Below are 9,695 nucleotides of genomic sequence, written 5' to 3'. Positions count from 1 at the left end.
AAATGATCAATTTAAGATCAGTTCAGGCCAGAATTGTGTTAAAGCACTTCAGTGAACCAAACCCTTACTGTTCAATTACGTTCAAATAAAGTACGGTACTCCGACTTTACATTCCCCGAGATGAAATGCATCCCAAAGGCACCTATTCTGGTTAACGCAGTTTTCATTTCCTACAATGTATTTATTAAAGGCTTTTATCTGATCCTGTTGGTGACTTACATTTATTTATAAAACAAAATATATATCACACTCCAATCAGATCAGCCTTGATCAAAATAAACTCTGAATGTCACAAGTAAATCTACCCCACAGAAAAGGACATACCTCACATTTAGTCTTAGCAGTTAACAGATCTAAGTTCAGTCAGAAAGATGATAGTAATGGCTACGCTGTTGAGGTGAGGACTTGAATAAAAAAAGCCGTGTTGTCAGTCAACTTCCTACTTATACTAAAGAGTTGTAAACTCAAGCACTTTCATTAATCATAATTACTGCCACACTGTACAGGAAAAGAAATGGTCTTTGAAGTTGCCAGGAACCATAGCATTCGAGCTTTTCATGCAACAATAACTTAAATAACACCTACAAAGTTGAAAGCAAATGCTGACTGGAGCACAGATATAATATGCTTCCTGTAAGAAATATGACTTAGCAGGATTCAGATTTTGTACCAGCTGATGTTTCTGATTCATTATCAAGTATAGCTCCACATACAGTGTCTCAGTACTCTAGTCTCAAAAATCATGAATAGCTGTAGTGTTTGAAAGAATGCATTTTGACTTCTTAGCGACTAGTAGATTCCAAAAACCTAAATAGCAGCAGCAGTAATAACAACAATCACCACATGCAGACACTATTCATAATCACTACTTCTAAATGGGCATGTGAAACCAGGAAATACTCCAAGCTGACTCCTCAGTTTTAAACTCCATTATAACTTCCGGTTATTTCTCACATATTAAAAACATTGCCTCTTCCCCCTCCTCTCTCCTCACAGCCAGGCCTAATACCGAACTTATCACAGCCAAAGAAATCTGGAAATTTCAACAAGATTGGACAAGGTAAAATGGTAGGTCATTAGAAACAATCTCTCTTTGCATAGGGCAGACTTTGGTCCTGAACGTGTAAAAAAGGATGGGGGCATAAGTAAAAAAACAGTCCTTGCTTTATAGCTCCTGTTAGTTGCTTTCCCTACATTTCCCCTCACAGAATGTTTTCCCACATCATCACTAGCTTTGCTTAAATTGGATGCACAGCTTACTGTATTGTGACATTTGACCAAATATATAGTTCATATAACTGCAGACTTAAGACTTGGTCTGTGTCTATGTTTTGCAGGGTTTGTAGTGGGTACCGCTCTGTTATTAGAAGGCAATTCCCCATTTTAGCACGCTTCTCACACATTAAAAAAAATTGGTTTTATTAAAAGAATTGATCCCAGCTGTGTAATGAGCAACTTACAAATTAAATATACTTCCAAAGGACCAGTCTTGTTGTTAGTCAGTACAGATTCTAACATTCCCTTGTATATCTCATTTTCTTTGGGAATGTGTGCATGCACAAGGCAGTATCCTTGCTGATCCTTTCAATCATATTACATATTGAAGAAGTTTTTACAATATAAAATGGATCATTAACAATAACCAGCACTAGTATTGTACTAACGTGCTCATATCTTGTGGCCATTTACCTAAGAATAAAATATATGAAAGGAACACATTTATGTAGAGGGTTACAAAAATAAAGGATTTTACAATTTTTTTCACATGGAACAACAGCAACTGGTCCAGACATGCAAAGAAACACCTCCTCAGACATCATGCTCAGTGAATACAGAATGGCTAATTGGGATTTAGAGAAGAAGAGGTGAGTTGGAATATATCAGCTATTTCTCACAAAAAAATGTAAGTGTTAGGAGCAATGAGCCCCAGTCCCAGATAACATAAATAATCAATCAATTCTCTGCAGATGTGTAGACCCTCATATCTTCTGTTACAATAACAAATAATGCTTGCACATTCATTTTAGGGCCTTTAAAGATATTGGCTAATTGCATTGAGCATGCTAAATTCATAATATTATTCCCAAAACAAAAATAGTTGAGGTTAATAAATTACGTAAGTGTACTTATCTACTACATGTTTATAAAAACAGACATTTAAACATAAGGAACTGAATCTTTAAAAGCTGTTGTTAATTTAACAAGCATCGCTAAGGCACATCGGTGAAATGTTAAGTGCGTAAATATTAAAATAATGGTTGCTAAACAAGGAAAGACAAACACCCTCATTTTAAAAAAAAAGCATGATTGATAATGCATTTTATTTTATAAGTTTAAGATACAAAACTATGTTTAGCTTGATTTTACAAATAGTCTAAGCATATAATAGATGTAGGATGACCACCCATCCCTAATTGGGTGGGACAGGTCCAAAATATAAATATCAAGTCCTGGTCCCGGGCTGAATGAATATGGGACAGCAGTTGTCCTGGATTCCCCTTGACACACTCAACTATTGTCCCCATATCATGTTCAGGGATTCTATTCACCACGGAAAAACACAGATTTTCTCCTCTGAAGGAGAAAGTCATGGGAAACTATGGGTTTCCCCTTGTAGGCTGGCAGAGTTCTAGCCTACAAAAAGGGTTGCTTGGGACTGGAGAGAGTGGGATGCAGGGGGACACTATGTGCATGTCTGCATGCAAACACGTGCACATGGCCAGTAATACAGCCTCCAGCAGTGGTGGGGAGCAGCTCCCCCAGCTGCCTGCAGGTAAGTCTATGAATGGGGGGGGAGGGAGAGGGGCATGGACAGGTGCAGGGCAGATTGAGGCCTCTACAGTGAGGGGGGTTGTGGGGCAGGGTTGGTGGCTGGGGCTGAGGGTGCTGCTGAGCTAGGGCAGTGCCTAGGGCCAAGGGCCAGGGCAGAAATGTGCAGCCCCAGGACCTAGCCAGGGAGTGGTATGAAGCCAGGGGCAGCTTATCTAGGGGTGCTGGGGGGCTGGCTCCCTGCTGCTGTATGCACTCTCAGGGAGGGGGGAGCCATAGGGGAGCATGTGTCCCCAATGATTTGTGTGCAGGGCAGAAGCAGATGCAGGCTGCCTGGTGCAGGACTCAGGGATTCCCCCTTGCTGCCCTCCCCCAGGGCCTCAGCAGCCCAGCGGGGGAGGGCAGGACCCAGTGCAGGAGGGTAGAGTGGGGCAGGGAGGCTTGGTGCAGCTTCTGCCACCAGAGCCTCACAACAGCCACACCGCCATGGTGAGGCACCCCCTGCACATCTGGCAGCAGCAGGGGACTCACCTCTGCACTGCCAACTCTGCAAGGAGTGCCCAAGGCTGCATGGCTGGTGCAGGCTTCTGGCGGTAGCAGCATGGAGCCTTTCCACCCTCCTGTGTCAGGTCCTGCCTGCAGGAGGGGAGGGGGTAGGAAGGGGTGGGCTTGTGTCCCGTCTTTGCATTTTGAGAATGTGGTCACCCTAAATAGATGCTTGATGCACCTTCTATAAAAGCACTGAGATCTACTGGGTAAGAAAGACAAGGGTCTACTGTGTCAAAAAACAACATTCTGTTCTTTTCTCTGTCATAAACTTTCTATGTAGCTTTTGAGAAGTCACTGAAACTCAGTTACTGACCCCACTAACATTTTCCACAGAGGTAAATTTTCTTGAAAACTCATGAACTGTCTATTTTAAAGTCAATAAATAATACTTTATTTGTTCCTGAGGATACTTTGCCTAATTCTGGGGTGCTAATTTTTAGCATTGGCTTCAACTGGATTCCTGTCCATCACTATTTCATGTATTGGTGACCATGTTAAACACAATAGGCTTACAGCAATCAGAACATAGAAATCTTTTTGTAGAAGACAGTCAACAGAGTGCTTTCTTTTCTGCAGTTGTTCTAACCTGTATTTTTGGAGATGTAAAATTAATGTACTAGTCTTCCATAAAGGTTATAATCCAAATATTATTTTAATTTCCTTGTTAACCAAAAAAAGAAAAAAACAATCTTCATTTTTTCAATGTTCTCATGGTTATGGTAAATGTTTATCATTGACTTTCTCCAGTTTTCTGCATTCCTGACCAATATCACCTCAGACCTCATGTAATCCTCAAAGTTTTTCTATGCTGCAGACATAGAGCTGATTGAATGTTTGTCTAAAGCTTTCTCTAATTGAAAAATGCTCATTACGTCATTGAAAAATGGCTTTTCAAGACATTCACAAAAAAACTTTTAGTTAAAAATCAACAATTAAAAGACAAAATCATAAGTTTACATGTTCTGCTTTTAAAACTTTCACAATTTGGGAAAAATTAAATTAAAAGGTCAATTAAAGACTGAATACTATTTATTTTACTGTATTCTGGAAGAAAGAGAAATAAAGGAGATGGGGAATACTAAAGCTGAACATTTCACTGAAAGAAAACTCTCACACTTTGGAGAACAGCAGCTTGAAATGGCCCTTTTGAAAAACTTCAAAATGCCTATTTGTGTCCCTTGACTTGTCCCCAGAAAAATTGCATCAACCCCTCAGAATTTAAAACTTAAGTACAACCTGGCAGTATTTCATACAAGAACCCATTTTCAAGGACAAGAACTGTAAAATGTTTAAGAATGTACTAGGATTTGAAAATAAGATCTCATTACACCAATTAAAGAAAAATATGATTATAGTAAGTGTTCATCATTGACTTTCTCCAACCTTATCATAGAATATTAGAAGTAGGATTGGAAGGGACCTTGTAGATCTTCAGGTCTGACCCCCTGCCTGGGCAGGAAGAAAACTGGGCTTAAATGACCCCAGTCAGGTAGGCATCAAGCCGCTTCTTATAGACCCCCAGGGTAGGAGCCAGCACCACTTCCCTTGGAAGTCGGTTCCAGATCCTAGCCGCCCTGACTGTGAGGTAGTTCCTACGGATGTCTAGTCTAAACCTACTCTCCAACAACTTGTGGCCGTTATTCCTTGTTATCCCGGGGGGCGCTAGGGGAAACAAGGTCTCCCCCAACCCCTTCTAATCCCCCCTAGTGAGTTTATAGACGGTCACCAGGTCCCCCCTCAGCCTTCTCTTATGAAGGCTGAACAGGTTCAGGTCCCGTAGCCTCTCATTGTAGGATCTGCCCTGCTGTCCCTGGATCATGCGGGTGGCCCTCCTCTGGACCCTCTCAATGTTGTCCACATCCCTCTTGAAGTGGGGTGCCCAGAACTGGACACAGTACTCCAGCTGCGGCCTGACCAGTGTCACATAGAGGGGGAGGATCACCTCCTTGGCCCTACTTGAGATGCACCTGTGGATGCACGATAGGGTCCGGTTAGCCCTGCTGACCGTGACCTCGCATTGTTAGCCCATATTCATTTTGGGATCAGTGATGACTCCAAGATCCCTTTCTGCCTCCGTGCTCTTGAGAAGGGAGTTTCCCATCTTATAAGTGTGCTGCTGGTTACTACTGCCCAAGTGCAGCACCCTGCACTTGTCAGTATTGAAATACATCCTGTTTTTGTTAGCCCACCCCTGCAACCTATCCAGGTCTTGCTGCAGTCTTTCTCTCCCTGCTAACATGCCCACCTCACCCCAAATTTTGGTATCATCAGCAAATTTGAACAGGTTGCTTTTCACCCCGTTGTCCAAATCTCTGATAAAGAAATTGAATAGCGCAGGCCCAAGACCGAACCCTGGGGGACTCCGCTGCCCACTTCCCCCAGGTCGAATATGACCCATCCACCACCACCCTTTGAGTACGACCCTTCAGCCAATTAGCAATCCATCTGATCGTGTAGGCATCGATGTCACAGTCACCTAGTTTTTTAATGAGGATGGGGTGGTCGACAGTGTCAAAGGCCTTGCTGAAGTCAGGAAAGACTACATCCATGGCGACACCTGCATCCAATGCTTTTGTGACCTGATCATAAAAGGCAATCAGGTTGGTCTGACATGACCTGCCCCTAATGAAACCATACTGGTTGCCCTTCAGCATCATCCCTGATGCCAGCCCATCACAGATGTGCTCTTTGATGATCTTCTCAAAGAGTTTCCCCAGGATTGAGGTAAGACTGACGGGCCTATAGTTGCCTGGGTCCTCCCTCCTCCCTTTTTTAAAGATGGGGACCATGTTGGCTATCTTCCAACCATCTGGCACCTGGCCTGAGCACCGCGAGCGCTCGTAAAGCCGTGCCAAGGGCCTTGCAATAACCCCTGCTAGCTCCCTCAGCACCCTCAACCTTCTGCATTCCTGACAAATATAACATCAGAACCAAGAGAAAATCCACTCAAGTTAATTTTCTAGATGTGACGAGCCATTTTCTAGAAATAACAAGCCATTTTGGAACTAGAGGGAGGTAAGGAAGTATTAGACAAAATTCAAAACCAGTATTTTTTTAATGATCCATTCTTCAAGAACACCACCAATTTTATGTTCCATTTTGCAGAAGTATTATGCTTTGCATTCAGAACAAAACTGACAATTTAAGATAAACAAGTTTTCCAGCCAAAATTACCAGATTGCTAAACAAAGATCTAATGGAATCTGTTTGCAATCATAACTATGGGCAGATTGCAGCCTCCGTTAAATGTCTCATTAATTAACTGATCCTTACTGAGTATTGTGAGCTTAATTCATCAAAATTTACTGTTTTAAAATTGCACACATCTGGTATTTCAAAACTAGTATGCCTATATGGAGGGGCAGCTGTGGTAATGTTTTTGTGTAACTAAGTCTGCTGGCTTAAGCTTCAATTTATTACACAAATGTTTGATGCTGTAACTATGTTCAGCTGCTGATTACTGGAACTGTGATCTCTGACACAGAGGAAATTAGATAGTGTCTGATGTTAACATCTAAGTTGATAATGTGCTTATGACTTGCATATGACTATGTTAAGAGAGATAATAACAGTAATATAATTTAATTATGTTTTGTATGATGAGAATTTGGTATATTCTTATAAAAAATTAAGAAAAGAGTAAAAAACCCTTGTGACAAAACAGCAGAAGACCCTAGTTCTTTCTACAGCAGGGGTAGGCAACATTTTTTGGCTGGAGTGCTGAAAAAACCACAATGTCTACCTTGAAAGGTGCCAGAGTGTCGACATGCCAGAGCCCAGAGCAGCTGTTTGCAGCCTCCCAGCTGCAGCTGACCCACAGAGCCCCGTCTGCTTGCAGCAGGGCTTGCAGTCTCCCAGCTGTCTGCTAGGAGCAGCCTGGGCTCCCTGGCTGCCAGCAGCTGCTTAGAGCCTGGGCTGATGGTGGTGTGCTGAGCAAAATTGCCTTGCGTGCTATGCTTGGCACACATGCCGGGGGTTGCTGACCCCTGCTCTACAGTATCTTCCAAGAATCAATGATGCATTTATTAGATCATTGTCACTATTCTTCATAGTGGTGCTGCTCAATCTACAGCTCATGGATTGAACCCAGCTCGCAGCACGAAGGAATCAGCAGCAAGCAGCTCAGCCTGGTGCAGCCCTTCCCATTGCCTTTGTACATCCCTCCTTTCCTCCCTCCTGGAGTTAAGCTCTCTTCCTCCCCACCCCACCCTCTAACACTAGCAGCCATTTCCTTCCCCTTTCTCTTCCTCTTCCACTCCCTTACTGGAGGAGAGTGGTGGTCCTCAAGAACCTGACCTCCCACTCTAAAAGTTTTAACTCCATTGTTCATAGTGAAGAATATGCATATTAGATCATTTCCACTATACTTCAGTAGTAAATCACAGGACCTGAAGGAGCCAGTGGCCAAGAGTGAACCCGAGGTGATTAAAAATGGAAGAACCATTGTTTATGTTGAATCTTGCAAGTCCTGGGAACTGCTTTGTTCCCATCATAATTTACTCAACTTCCAGAGCCTACACCATTCCTTTCCATTCCCTTCTCAGCAAAAATGTGAGGTGCTTCTAGTCTGGAGTGTAAGGAGTAAGTTCAGGACCCAGCCTCAAATTCCCTCAATTGACCAATGAGCCAATCCTTTAGAATAGCTTCCTTTAAAATAGCTTATATAAAGAGCATTTGAAAACATTTTTAGAAGTTACCATCTATCTCACATTACTCTAATCCCACGACATACATGTCAACATGCTGATGAATAGCTCAAGTCCACCCCTTTGCTTCATGATAGGGATATGCAAGAGAGTTTTACACTATCCTGTACTATAAAGGTTGCGGTTACAACTAAAACAATAGGGAGGCTTAAGCAACTTGCATATTCTGTTTCTAGTGTTTCTAATTACATGCATATTAAGTAGCAGTGGCACTTAAGATATGCTTTAGTATAACTTCCTTTACCACTGACAGTGTCTTTTTCCAGTCTGGCTTTTTTCTGTGTTGGGCTGAATGTATTAGCTTACTGGTCACACGTAATCATTCAAGACAGACTCAAAATGGTAACAATATTCTGCATAGATTGGGCACATCTAATGAGATGCTTTACTACACAGTAGACTAATTTACTGCTCAGTAAAGCATCACTGGCTACATGTGGAGATGCTTACTGCACAGTAGTCTACTTTGCAGTTAATTTGCTACCTGCAAATTTGCTACCTGCAGGTAACCCCAGGGCCATGGGGTTTGGTGCATCTCCAGCCCCAGGGCTGGGACAGCTCTTTGCCTGCTCCAGCTTGGCCTTAACATGTTGTGGTGACTTTGAGGTCCTGGGCTACCTGCAGCCAGCCTCTGGCCACCAGGTCCTGCACCAGTGGCCCTGAACCCCAGTACTGGCCCCTGGCACAGCCCCACCATGTACCCGCCTGTCCTGTGCCACATCCCTTCACCGGGCACTGCATGCACCTGCCCAGGCCTGCCAGCTCCCAGACTGTCACTCACAGACTCTGCTGAACATCAAGGGAGTCATGCTGGGATCATTCCCAATACCACAAACCACCCCCCAGAGGCAGAACTGGTCCCAGGAGGAAACCACAGACCTCATGGCACTGTGAGGTGGGCCAGGGTCCTGAGCCAGATCACCTGGAGCAGAAACTGCAATGCCCATGCCTGTGAGGACCTGTAAGGGTGTATGTGGGAGTGCGGGCATGACTGGTCAGTGTGCTAATGCTACATAAAGGTCATGGCTTCCATGCACAGTGGGTCAGTGCCACCAACCACAACCACTGATCAGGGGCTGCTTGCAAGTCCATGTACTTTATGTAACAGCTGGACCACAGCCTTGCACCCTGGGATCCTGGCCAGAGCTGCACTATGTACTCCAGCATGGTCAGTCTGCCTGAGACACCACTGGGACCTGGCAGCGGTGACAGGTGTCAGTGGGGGAGGGCCCCTCAGGCTTCCAGGACCATGGTCCCCACCCCCAACATCATCCAGCAGGTCTGGCAGCCCTGGCCAGCACCTACCCCACCAGCTCTGAGTGCACAGCCCCACCCAGGAGGCCAGGCCAGCCATGACACTGCCAGTCCCCACCAGCTCCAGCTCCTCCCCAGAGGGGACCTATGCTTGGGCAGCCAGGCATGGCACCCCTGTACCCCAGGCCACTGCTGGGAGCCACACATCTTTGCTGCCAGGGGAGACAGACTCAGGCCAACAGGCATGCTTGCCATGGCCATGTGGTAAGCCCCAAATTGGGAAGCAGGGCCCTCCCCCCCTCCCCTGCCCCCCACTTCCTGCCCAGCCAGGCTGAGTTTGCCCTGGCTACCGGAGTTCCTCCCTGGCCACCGGAGTTCCCCCCTCCCCCAAGCAAGGGAGGCGGAAGGGAGTACAAA

The 9,695-nt window shown here is 44.7% G+C and overlaps 1 long non-coding RNA gene across 1 annotated transcript in view; it reads left to right on the top strand.

The window, feature by feature from the left end:
- Positions 1–985: 985 nt before the first annotated feature.
- The window catches only part of LOC109281139 (uncharacterized), a 42,377-nt gene continuing 33,667 nt past the window's right edge, over positions 986–9,695 (top strand). The window contains exons 1-2 of the long non-coding RNA XR_009461585.1: positions 986–1,068; positions 1,778–1,865. This is a non-coding gene — a long non-coding RNA (uncharacterized LOC109281139). The remainder of the gene's footprint in view (positions 1,069–1,777; positions 1,866–9,695) is intronic.

The sequence above is a fragment of the Alligator mississippiensis genome, chromosome 1 (genome assembly GCF_030867095.1).
Source record: "Alligator mississippiensis isolate rAllMis1 chromosome 1, rAllMis1, whole genome shotgun sequence".
Lineage (NCBI taxonomy): Eukaryota > Metazoa > Chordata > Crocodylia > Alligatoridae > Alligator > Alligator mississippiensis.
Note: the sequence above shows the minus strand (reverse complement) of the source record. Positions and strands in the feature narration are given on the sequence as shown.